Raw genomic sequence first — 12,398 nt, 5'->3', positions numbered from 1 at the left:
GAGATATTTGTAAAAGACACATCTGATCAAAGACTGCTATCCAAAATATACAAAGAGCTCTTAAAAATTAACAATAAGAAAGCAGACTTCTTAATGAAAGAAAAAGGGGCCAATGACCTTAACAAATACCTTGCAAAACAAGATATAGAGATGGTGAATAAGCATATGAAAAGATGCTTCACACCATTTGTCTTAGGGAAATGCAAATTAAAGCAAAGACATACCACTGCCCACTTATTAGAATAGCCCAAGTCTAGAATACAAACCACCTAAATACTGCCAAGAATGTGAAGCTGCAGCAATTCTCATTCACTGCTGGTGAGAATACAAAATGGCACATCCACTTCAAAAAACAGCTTGTCTCTTATGAAATTAAACATACTCTTACTACATGATCCAGCAATCATGTTTCTTGATATCTACCAAAAGGAGCAGAAAACTCCCTCAAAAAGCCTTCATGAGGAGGTTTGGAGCGGCTTTACTCATACTTACCCAATCTTGAAAGCAAACAGGGTGTTCTTTAGCCAGTGAACAGATAGAACTGTAGACCACCTAGACAATGGAACAGTACTCAGCACTGGAAATAAATGAGCTGTCGAGCCAGAAAAAGACATGGAAGAACCATAAATGTATATCACTAAGTGAAAGAAACCAGTCTGAAAAGGCTGCATACTGTGTGCTTCCAACTCTATGACATTCTGGAAAATTCAAAACTATGGAGTCAGTAAAGAGATCTGTGGCTGCCAGGAGTTCTAGGGGATGGAAGGATGAATAGGTGGAGCCCAGAGGATTTTTAGGACAATGAAACTACTCTGTATAATATTTAACGGCGGGGAGTGCATGGGTGGCTCAGTCAGTTAAGTGTCCAATTGTTGATCTCAGCTCAGATCTTAATCTCAGGGTCATGGGTTCAAGCCCCACGTTGGGCTCCATGCTGGACATGAGGCCTACTTAAAACAAAAAATTAAATTATGAATATGTGTCCTTATACATTTATCCAAACCCACAGAATGTACAAGAGTGAACCCTAATGTCAACTATGGATTTGGCGTGATTATCATGTGTCAGTGCACGTCCATCAACTATAACAAATGCACCACTCTGGTGGGGAATGTCGATAACCCGGGGAGCCTGTGCACAGGTGGAGAAATCTCTCTACTTTCCCTTCAATTTGCTGTGAACCTAAAACTACTCAAAAAAAAAAAAAAGATAAAGTAGCTTTTAAAAAGAGAACAAAATGTGTGACTGGTGTAAAGAAAAAAATGGCCTTTCTGAAAAAAAAAAAAAAAAAAGACTATTGAGAACATATCATAGATCTGTGTCTACAGACATGTGGGCAGCCACTAAATGCCTCTGACTGCTTAAACGCACCTAGAATGCTAGAGAATGTCTACCTGGCACAGCACTGTGTCCCCTGTACGTATGTCATGTACTGTAGGTATGCACATTTTCTCTCCTTTCCTACAATATTTCCCCGCCCATTTGAGGCAAGAGGACAAATGGGTCCTCAGTGCAGGGGCTCCGTGTTATGCACACTCTGCCCCAGGGCTTCAGGCACAGTAATTAAAATAACAATGTCACGCAGTAGGTGGCATGGTTATTATTTTACAGCTGCAGAAAGGAGGCTCGGAGGATTGAAGCTGTTTGGTCAATAGCGGAGTCTGGCCGCAGTGATGCTCTAGCTCATCTGATTCCAATGCTCGGGCTCTCTGAGCACTTGGAGTGACTTTCATTAACTTTCCCAATCCTCATCTCTATTCCCTTCTATTTCCTGCCCAGCTAAGATGAGGTCTTGTTCCACTGCTGCTGTGAACTTATTACTTTAGAATAGAACAAAATAAGGTGCCAGAAATGATTTGCAGAACACGCTCTCCTTGCTTTTCTCCTTGTAATGTATGAGCAGCACGATAAAATAGGCTCAACGCTTCTGGGGCCAGAGGAGCTTTGGGAGCTTTGGGAGGGAGGTGGGGCAGAAAGTCACAGAACCACATCTGAATGGAGAGGCCACCAGGCTGGGTTGAGGAATGGGGCTCAATTCCTCACACTTCCCTTCTCCCGAGTCTGACTCTGCGATCAGTCGTCATAGCTCAAGACCTGCGCGTCCCCGCTCGCTACCTCCTCATCCCACCTCTTAGCCCCTTTTGTGATGGACTTCTCTCATGGAGTCCCTTCCTCTTCCTAATATTCTTCATAGGGACCAGGTATAGTGTGCCCTTCTAAAAAGTATTTTCTTCCCATGTTCTTTGAACTGGTTTGATGGAAGGTTGAGCTTGACTCCCAGGAACTGGGCTAGATGTCACCAGAAATTTCAAGTCGTTTTGACATTAGAATTCCTAGAAAGGCCTCAGTCAAACAAACATCTGTTCTTTCTTTGGGACAGCTGGTTTTCCCATTGAGAGGATGTATTTTAAATCAGAAGTGAGGAAATCTGGGGTCTCCACCTGGAGTAAACCCCCAACACACACAACTGATGAGAACACAAATCACCAGTGGGGGGACATGACTTTGGGAGCATTGTGGCAACTTTGATCCAGGAGGAAGAACAGCATTCTTTCTGAAATAATTCAATATTTTTTATCTTCTTAAAAATGAGGTGGACAGTAGATTGCCCATCACCACCATTGAGAAAGCTCATCCTAGACTCTTCCCCACTCCCTGGGGATGCCCAGCAGAAGGCAGTCACGTTGGAAAAGGCTGGTTGGGATTTACCAGCCAGATCACAGCTACTGGCAGGAACTGTAATTGGTGCTGGAAATTTGTGTTTGGAGGTGAACACCCTCTATCACATCATCCTACTGCGTGAAATTAAAGTGGCCACACAAGTCCTCCTGGTATTCACGTGTGGACCCACAGCTCCTTAGCACAGCTCTGTTAGTCTGGGGTCTGGAATTGTGGACGCTGCCACTTGGTCCTGCCTGCAGCTTGTGGAGCTTGCAGACTTGCACAGACTAATCACACATTCACTGAATACTCGCTGTGTCCCCCCAATGTGGGGGTGCTAGCAGCCCTCCATCCCCAAGAGGACACGCGATTCGCTGGAGCCACTCGGTGTGCACGCACTCCATCGCAGCAGGGCCTTCCTCAAGTTTCCCTTTGATTTCCCCAGGGCCCTCAGAAAACACACTTAAAACAGAATAAGAAGATGACACACAAAGAGCTTCTCTGTATATGACATGTCTGTGTGTGCTCTTAAAGAAAAAATAATGCAAAGACATTACTTTGATGGAAAACTGCAGATTCCTGTAAAGAGGGGGAAAAAAACCCAACCAGAAATGTGCACAGTCTTCTCCCTCCAAGTTCTCTTTCCTCACTGCTTTAATACGACTCTTCAAGCATGCAGCTTAAACAAAACATTAAAATAGACCGTAGAGTGTTTGCTGTTTCTCCAGAAGGAAATAAAGATTATTTTTGGAGAGTGGTGGAGCCTCCTTCTCGCATTTTGATTAGATCACAGCCTGAATTGAAAAGCGTGCACACCTGGTTTATGGTTAAATCACTTACAAATTGAGAACTGAGTAATAAAATGCATTCAGAGATGGTGAGCTGTTTGGATAATGTTTAAGAGTGGACATTGAAAAGTCCATTCAAGAGTGTCTAATGAAGACATCCTAAGTGAAATATTTTTGCCTCCTTATAAAAAGACCTTCTGGGGGCACCTGGGTGTCTCAGTCCATTACGCTTTTGCCTTCCACTTGGATTTTGATCCCAGGGTCCTGGGTTCAAGCCTGTCTCAGGCTCCCTGCTCAGCGGGGAGTCTGCTTCTCCCTCTCTCTCTCTCCCCCTCCCTCTGCTCATTGTCTCTCTCTCTCTCTCTCTCTCTCTCTTAAATAAACAGTATTAAAAAAAAAAAAAGCCTTCTATTTCTCCTGATGTAGAAAGGGTAAAACTCCTCAGAGCTGTGTTGGTCAAAGTGTGTTCTGTGGAAAGCCTAAATGAAAAATAATAGGAATTCAAACCCACAGACATCTCTGGATCAGAGGGCCTGGGAGGGCAAAGTGGCTCTGGCTTGCCAACACCAAGAGTCGCCATCAGAGACGCAGGCCTACACCAAAAATCCTTTTGCCCAACTCATTCATAGTCCTCCATTTGGGCTTTTATTTTTTGTAAGAAAGAACAAACGGCATGTGGTTCTGGGGTGCACTTGTCCTGCAGCTCTCACCTCAGAGCACACAGATCCTAGCCTCCAGCCTGCCTCTTCCAAGCCATGTTTGCTGAGCCTCCTGGAGTATTTATTTCTTCAAGTGTGGAATGAGCACAAATATGCCTGCACTGGCTCCCTTCAGTGCGATCACCGGTGTGAAAGCACTTTCTTAGTGCCAAACATTAGTATTACAGAGGCTTCAACTCAAGGCATGGTGACCAGACCTCAGCTGTGACCAGGAGCTGTCTCTGGACCTCGAAGCAGAACACAAAAGGTAATTCTGCAGACGTGAGCATGGCTATTGGGCAGCTGGGGTTTGCACCGTCACCAGTGATTAGCCTTCTGGCCCCATTTCATCATGTTCTGTCTTTGCTCACCTGGTCCCCTGCCTGGAACATTGTCATCTGTTCGGAAGCGGACAAGACTTTCTCTCAACAGTATTAAAGGCTATTCTCAGACACTGAGTCCCACGTCTCTTTCATCCTTATTATTTGTTTTCTAACTCTGTGCCTTTTAATTCCTCCATTGTGTTTGTAGATCACGCCTACTAGTTTAGAGACTGGGCCTATTTATCTTTGCATCACTTGGAAGGACTAGTGAAATTCTGGGTGGCACGTGATGAGCAGATGACCATCGAGCTTGTTCCCGTGCCCGTGGCTCGGAGGGTGGACAAAGGCATCCTTACCATGTGTGGGACATGAAGGCACACACAGCCCATAATAACACCATGACTGGTAAAGTGGTCTATGTAGAAAGAACGGTAGGACAGCTCCTGCGTCTATTAAAAGAGCACCTGTCCTGGAATTTGGAAATAATAAAAGTTTGGAGAGGAGATTGCTTTTTCTTTTTCTTTTGAAATGAGCTAAACCATGGTCATTGAGGACAAGGGACCTGTGGTTTCTCCAAAGGCTAGGTGGGATTGAGGTGAGTAAAAGTGAGGGGATGTAGCAATGGGAAGAGAAAGCCAAAGGCTAGGTATGTGGCCAAGGGACAGTAGCTGGTATAAAACTGATTCCTGAAAAACTGTGTGTCAGTCAATTCCCTTCTTCTTTCCCATGTCTTCATATATGGCTTTTAAGTATGATCTCCTAACTAGAACTACCTGACATCCCATATAGAATGGAAGTTATCCAGTTGCCCCCAAATAAAACCTTAGCAATGACCGAGTGGCAGCACAGCACAGCAGGGTGTGGGCTGTGTCAGAAGCAGAGGGCCGTGGCTATGCCAAGTTGGGTAGCCTATGGCCTGAAATTGTCCTTATCTTGCTCTGGACACTGAAATAGACTCTAGAAGACTGGAAATTATATTTCCTGGAGTCTTTGTCAGTGGCGTCACACGGGTAAGAAGCTCTATTTGTTTCCAGAAACATCATTTTCAACTTTTTGAAAACTGGGGCTTATCATTCTTTAAATGTCCAAATTACTTTGTATGAGAGCTTCGTTTTGCAGTAGGATTATAAAGCTTTAATGCATGGGTGTACAAGAAGGATGTAGGCTTTCAGATTTCTAAAGCCAGATAAGATGCACTTTGCCAGGCTATCAGACCTCCCAGACTAGGCTTGCCAAGAAATTTCTTTTTAATGGCCTAGTTCTTCATCCTATAAGTTATATTCAGAATTATATTCCACCCCCCACCCCTGTCCTCACCTCTCTGCATCTTTTCTGATTTCTGATTTTGAGTTTGAGATGTTTGACCCTGCTGTCTTTTCTCCTTGACTATCAACATGTACACATGTTGCTTTCACCTCTGGGGTCCAGACAGAGATGTAGGGAGGCTGCTCAGAGGGTCCCTCACACTGTTATCCCTCATGGGGGGCAGCTTGGTCCAGAGACAGGCGTTGACAGGACCCTGGCATTGCCAGATGGGAGGGTCAGTGATGCATCCTGGGTTCCAGACGGGACAGATGCCGACGATTTAGATCACAGCTCAGGGTGGGTCAGAGGTGGACACTGGAAGGACAGGATTGATAAAGGTGCAGGGGGTTGGAGAAGGGGAATGAGAAAGAAAGAAAGGGAATGGCAAAGAGGCTGGGCTGGAACCTGCAAGCCAAGGCGCAAAGCTACCAGGCTGCAGATGCAGCTAGCTGAGGTTGTCCAGGCCCGTCCTCTGTGATCAGGATTAAAAAGCATCACAGGGACTGTGCTTATGTTCTGAGCAGCACAGGGGCCCAGAGGCCTGGGACTCCTGTTAACAGCCCAGGTCTCCCATCCTGGAGAGCCTGGGCCTGGATTAGGGTTGGTGCTCTGGTTGTATTCCCCTGGTAGAGTGGAGACACCCGACAATGCCCAGAGCCCTGGTCCTAACTCAGCAGGGAGGCATGCAGCCACCCTTTACCTGAAAGTCACACTTCACTTGAAGTTGGGTGACCAGTCAGCCCTGGGAACGCTTTGCTCTATTGACTTGCCGTCATCTTGGTGTCCTGAGAGGCCTCCAGGGCAAGGCTGACAAAAAACATACAGAATACCCAGTTATATTTGAATTTCAGATAGCCAACAAATATTGTGGTGGAAATTTTTTAAAGATTTTATTTATGGAGAGAGAGAGTGAGAGAAAGAGTGAGCATGAACAGGGGGGCAGGCAGAGGGAGAGAGAGAAGCAGGTTCCCTGCTGAGCAGGGAGCCCGATGAGGCTCGATCCCAGGACCCTGAGATCATGACCTGAGCTGAAGGCAGATGTTTCACCAACGGAGCCCCCCCAGGCACCCCGACGAATATAGTTTTGGTATAAGAATTTCCCATACGGTATTTGAGATATACCTATACTGCAAAGTAGATTGAATTGGGTGATCTGAATCTGGCAACTGGCTCAGAGGGCATGTCGTCTGCCCTCCTCAGCCTGTGGACTCACAAATATGCTGGAGCAGGGCCACAGGCCCCAGATTTTCCAACAACCCACCTGGAAAACCATGACCCGCTGTTAGATGACCTGTCCTGATTTCAGTTTGGCAAATGCTAGGCTGAGTGTCAAGCAGCCAGTTAGAGGCAGAGTCCCTCCACCTGGCCTGTGCTCTTACAGCATGCAAGTGGACTCCGTACATGTACGAGGTTGGGAACACATTTCCAGCAGCATGTCTCACGGTGGTGTGAACCGTGCCTCAAAACAAGGTGCAAACAAGCCCATGTGAGACAACTAAGGCTCTTTTGAAACAGAAGGCAACACTCATTAGCACTTTTTTTTGCATGAGCAATATGAACAGAGCTAAGGGGGTGCAAATGTTCACTGCATGGGGTGGGCTTTGGGGCCCAAGAAACAAGAAGTCACCATAGCCAGTGCTTTCTCCAAAAATGTTATTGCTCTTTCTACGTCATGGAGCATCTTGAAGCTTTAGACCATATTTTACTAACTCAGATAGCTCCTATATATCTGTAGAAGGAGCTTCATGGAAGTGGTCCATGGCATTATTTTTCTTCTCTTTTGGGAAAAAAGAAAAAATAATACATTCTTTCTAAAGGGCTTTCAATGTCTTCTGATCTCTCTCTTTTTTTTTTTTTTTTGAAGATTTTATTTATTCGTGAGAGACACAGAGACACAGAGGGAGAAGCAGGCTCTCTCTGGGGAGCCCGATGTGGGACTTAATCCCAGGACACCGGGATCATGACCTGAGCCAAAGGCAGACACTCAACCACTGAGCTGCCAGGTGCCCCTGTCTTCTGACTTTTTTGGTGATAAAATTATATTTCTTGGCACAGCCTGGGAAGCCCTTTTCCAGCTGTCTCCTTCTACCTCTTGGGTCCTTTTCTGCTGCCCTCCAAGGAAGGTCCCCAAATGCCATGTTGTCCAATGCTTCACTGGCTTGCGAGTCACGTCTCTCTGGGGAGCCCTTGCATTCTATGTACCACCAAGATACTATATGTTTTGTTTTCCCAATCTTTCCTTCATAAATATTCACCCATAAATATTCACCTATTTTTTCATGTTTTAGAGTATTTTCTTACTTGCCTTTAATTGTCCAAAATAAAACAAAAACATAGAATCCACAAAAAAGAGAATCATCACTTCCTGAACTATGAGGAAGGACCACACTGCGTGAGCATTTCTTGAGGGCAGACATTGTTAGAAAATTAGTAACTATTTCACTTGTTAAAGCCTCAGAAACCCTATATTCTTGCATTCCTTCACCATGCTGTCATGTTCGATATGCATTCTTTTTAGTCAACTTGATTGCAATTTAACCCGGTTAGAGGTGAAGGAGCTGGGAGGCTCTCAAATTTTCTCCAGTCTTGGCTGCTGTTCATCAGCATTTGCTCAGGAGGCAAGCTTTCAGCCCTCGGGAGAGCCCAGGCATGTGCAAAGTCTCAGGATCTGCAGATGATAACACAAATGACTTAGGAGTGTTTAAGGCAGAGTTGGTATCTCGCTGAAGTCAGAAATTAGCAAGAGAATGAAACAACCCATGGACTTGGGGTCACTGTGTTTCTTCATCTGAAACTGCAAAGGTGTCACAACCAACCATGAAAAACAAATCTTAGAAAGTAGAGCAAAAATCTTAGTTTTACTTCTGTAGATGATCTTTCAGTGTTTCTCCGTGGACAGGTAAGCTTCATTTAGCTTTTGGTTTTTCAGCAACATAGCAAACAGTTTTTAGTTTCTACGTATCCTTGTTAGTTAATGTTTTATGGCTACCCATAATATAATCTTGTTGTTCAACTACCATATATTTATATTATACTTGAATTGCTAAAGTTTCAGGGCTCTGGGGAATAAATAGAAGTTGACATTCTACAAGGATCATTTATAAAAGTGATTTTTCTGGGCAGCTGGGGGACTCAGCTGGTTAAGCATCTGTCTTCAGCTCAGGTCATGATCCCAGAGTCCTGGGATCAAGTCCAGCATCGGGCTCCCTGTTCAGTGGGGAGTCTGTGTCTCCCTCTCTCTCTGATCCTGTTCTTGTGTTCTCTGTCTCTCAAATAAAAAAAAAATGTTTTGGGAAAATAAATTAGTTAATTAAAAATAAAAGTGATTTTTTTTTCTGTGTGAAAATTTGGAGGATTTTATAGCTTTCACATACACATTGCCAATGTATTTCCTCCCAAAAATATGTTTATAATTTAAAATGTCACCAGTAGAATATGACTATTCCAGTTTCAGTTCAACACTGAAATCATTGATGGGGTGGGGATACTTATTTGAGCTTCAAAATGTTGCTCCATGGGTCGATCTGTTTAGTGAGGATAAATATTACTTTATCTGCTTGTTTAATATTTTAAATTTATCTCTGTCTATGTTATTTATTTTTATCTTTCCCCCATATTTTTTTTTACTGGTGAGCTTGTGCTTTCATTACAAACTTGAAAGAAGACTTAATAAAGGCCTTGCTATTTTATTTCAGAGCTGACCCCCTCATAGAAGGGGTTAGCTAGAGGAAGAAAGTTTCAGGTCTTGGGAACAGAAAGTGCAAACTCCCTAAGGCAGCTGCATGCTTATTGAGTCAGGGGAGCAGCAAGGACACACAGGTAGTTTGCAGAGTCATCAGGGGAACCAGTCAGGAGGTGAAAGTGGAGAGAGAGCCAGGGGCAAGATCACAGGCAGCGCCTCATCACCTTGGTTAATGAAGTCAGGTTTTATTCTAAACATCCTAGCAAATCACTACACTTAGGGTCTTTCTAGAATCCTTATACATACATACTTTGTTTCCTTTATCTTCCTCCTCCTTGCCTCCTCTTTCTCCTCTTTCTCTCTTTCTTTTTAAGTGACAATTATCAGGGCCTCTTAGCCATCAAATCCTTGACTTGCTTAACCACCATTAATTAGCAAATCCATGATGACCGGAGCAAAGATTAGTGCTAGTATTTGAGGAAAAAGAGAAAATATGTGAATGTTGTCCAAGAGCATCCTGCTGTTGGCTGAAAGGGGCCCCGGGCTCAGGGCCGGTCTGGCACCTTCCCTGCAGAGCCACAGGACTGCCCTCAGCATCTCGGGGACGTGGAATCAGGCTTCCCCGCAAACCCCTTGTGAGTCTTCAGGGGCTGCAGAGAAATCATTGCCTTACCCCCTGGCTCCTAGTTTGTATAGATTTTTATTTGCTTCATATCAGGTCATGAGACTGATTCTGTAGCGCTTGTGGAGACTTTTCACCAACATATTCACTGCTGTATTTGTCAGATAAAATCCCAATTGCTTTATATTCTTCTCAGACAACACGCTTCCCGCTGCGGGTCTGGAGCTCACTCTGGGAACAGGCTTTTAAACAATCATAATTATTTGCTTTATGAGACACTCTGGAACTCTAAGACAAAACAGTATTTTTGGAGCGTCAGCTGTCACCAACAGGGTTAAGACTTTTGTCCCCAGGGGTTTATGACTGTTAAAAGAATCACCATTGTGTTCAAACTCAACCTAGAAGATGATTGCTGGAGAGCGATTTTCTTGCTATGAAATACATTTTCTAAGTAGCGATGGGTCACTTTTACAATCATTTTTTGTTGTTATTTCCTAACTTAAAACAGCTTCCATAAATAAGAAGGGAACGGCCTCGGCTTTTTAGTCTACGCCGGTGACTAACGTCTTGTGTTCCTCAGAGCTCCTGGAAAACCCTCGGGAGGGCCTGCAGCGCGCAGTGTGCATGGCCCGTGGCAGTGAGCGGCGGTGATGTATCTCGTGGTGTGGGAGACCCAAGGCCTCTGTGGCTCTATTATATTCTTAATTATGGAATTTCTGATTGGCATGGTTGCAGCTTAACATACAAAAATACGAAATCCCAAACATTTCCACTATAAGAAAAAAATTTCCTTTAGGTCTTGGTGATGAAATAAGAATATGTGCCTGAGAAGTCAAAGAGCTTTAAAGAAAAGCAGAGAAACCTGAATTGCTCTTAGGAGGAAGCACGCCAAACACTTCAGGTTTACAAGAATCCGTCTCTCCTTTGCAGGTGGAGTGGCTCCGGGATCTGAATTCAGGAGATGCTGGAGGACTTCTCTACTCTTTGATGAAATGTGAATTGGTCACAAGAAGAGTCTACACTGACCTTCATCGACCCTAAGTGCTCACAAGTACAGAAATACAAGAGGACTGCTCTCAAGATATTGCAGTTTCATTCTAGAGAGAAGCAAATGCCCAGAGAAAGCAAGTGGAGAATAATTCAAGGTGAACGGCAGGGGTTGGGTAGAAAGTAACCATCTGTGCTGCCTATTTGCCCCCTTTTGGGGGAAAGTGGTTAGAAGCAGAGGCAGCTTTCTGGAGGTGGGTGATATTTCACTCAAAGCAAATGGAGGTGCGGATTTGCTCTGCCTTTTCCTGACCTAGGTCATAGCTTAGATATCCTTTGTGCAGTGAGACGTCCTGGTGCCTTTGCCAGCCTTCCATCTTGCCTGCTTCAGAACCCACCAGATTGTATGCAATGCCTTTGTGGGTTCCCTCTGTAACATGCCATACTTGTTACCCTACGACACCCAACGCTGAACTTGTTGCAATGTAAGCGGTGGGAACATGAGCTATGCCTTTTGTGCTCATCGCTTTGTCTTCTTGCCCAGACTTGTTCCTAAAATATGGTAGGGACTTAAATAATATTTGTCGAAGACATGAATGAATAAGTGAGTGAATGAATGAAGACACTCATGAAAGGAGAGTCGTCTAAGGGCTGAGAAGTACAGGAAATAGATAAATATTCGTCAATGTCTGAGGCTCTGCATTTCTGTCCTCCCAGCCCATGTATGCTGATAAGGACCACTCTTGAGGTTCCTGCATTTCCTTTCCTATAGTTATGAACACCCAGTGATAACTTGCCTTCTTGTACCTAAGAATTTATTAACTTTGTTCAGTGACTAGGGCACAGTTAGAGTTAGGCTTCCTGCCTTCTTCACATCAGTTGTGCAAGCATTACTTAACTTCAGTCGTTGACTTCTCTTGGGTAGATGGATGTTGGATTTGGGGAAGTACAGCTATGTCTCTATGTAAAATATTTGGGGCAAAGGAGACAGAGCCAGTTTCAGATGAGACAAATCATGTCTGTGCCTCAGCATATTACCAACTATTGAAGGGAAAAAGTGAGGGATGAAGGACCAGATGCTTTAAAAGGCATTTGGTTCTCAACACAAGAAAAAAAAATCATAACGAGGTGTGATGATGGATATTAACTAAATTCATTGTGAGAATTATTTTGTAATATAAACAAATACCAAATCATTGTATTGTGCACCTAAAACTAATATAATGGTAATATCAGTTACATTTCAATTTTAAAAAGGCATTTGTGGGATCTGCAGCACCAGGAGGAAACCAATAAGGCAAATAGGATGTGGACACCGTAGGGTTGTGATGC

The sequence above is a fragment of the Vulpes lagopus genome, chromosome 2 (assembly GCF_018345385.1).
Source record: "Vulpes lagopus strain Blue_001 chromosome 2, ASM1834538v1, whole genome shotgun sequence".
Lineage (NCBI taxonomy): Eukaryota > Metazoa > Chordata > Mammalia > Carnivora > Canidae > Vulpes > Vulpes lagopus.
This window is presented reverse-complemented; position numbering follows the sequence as displayed.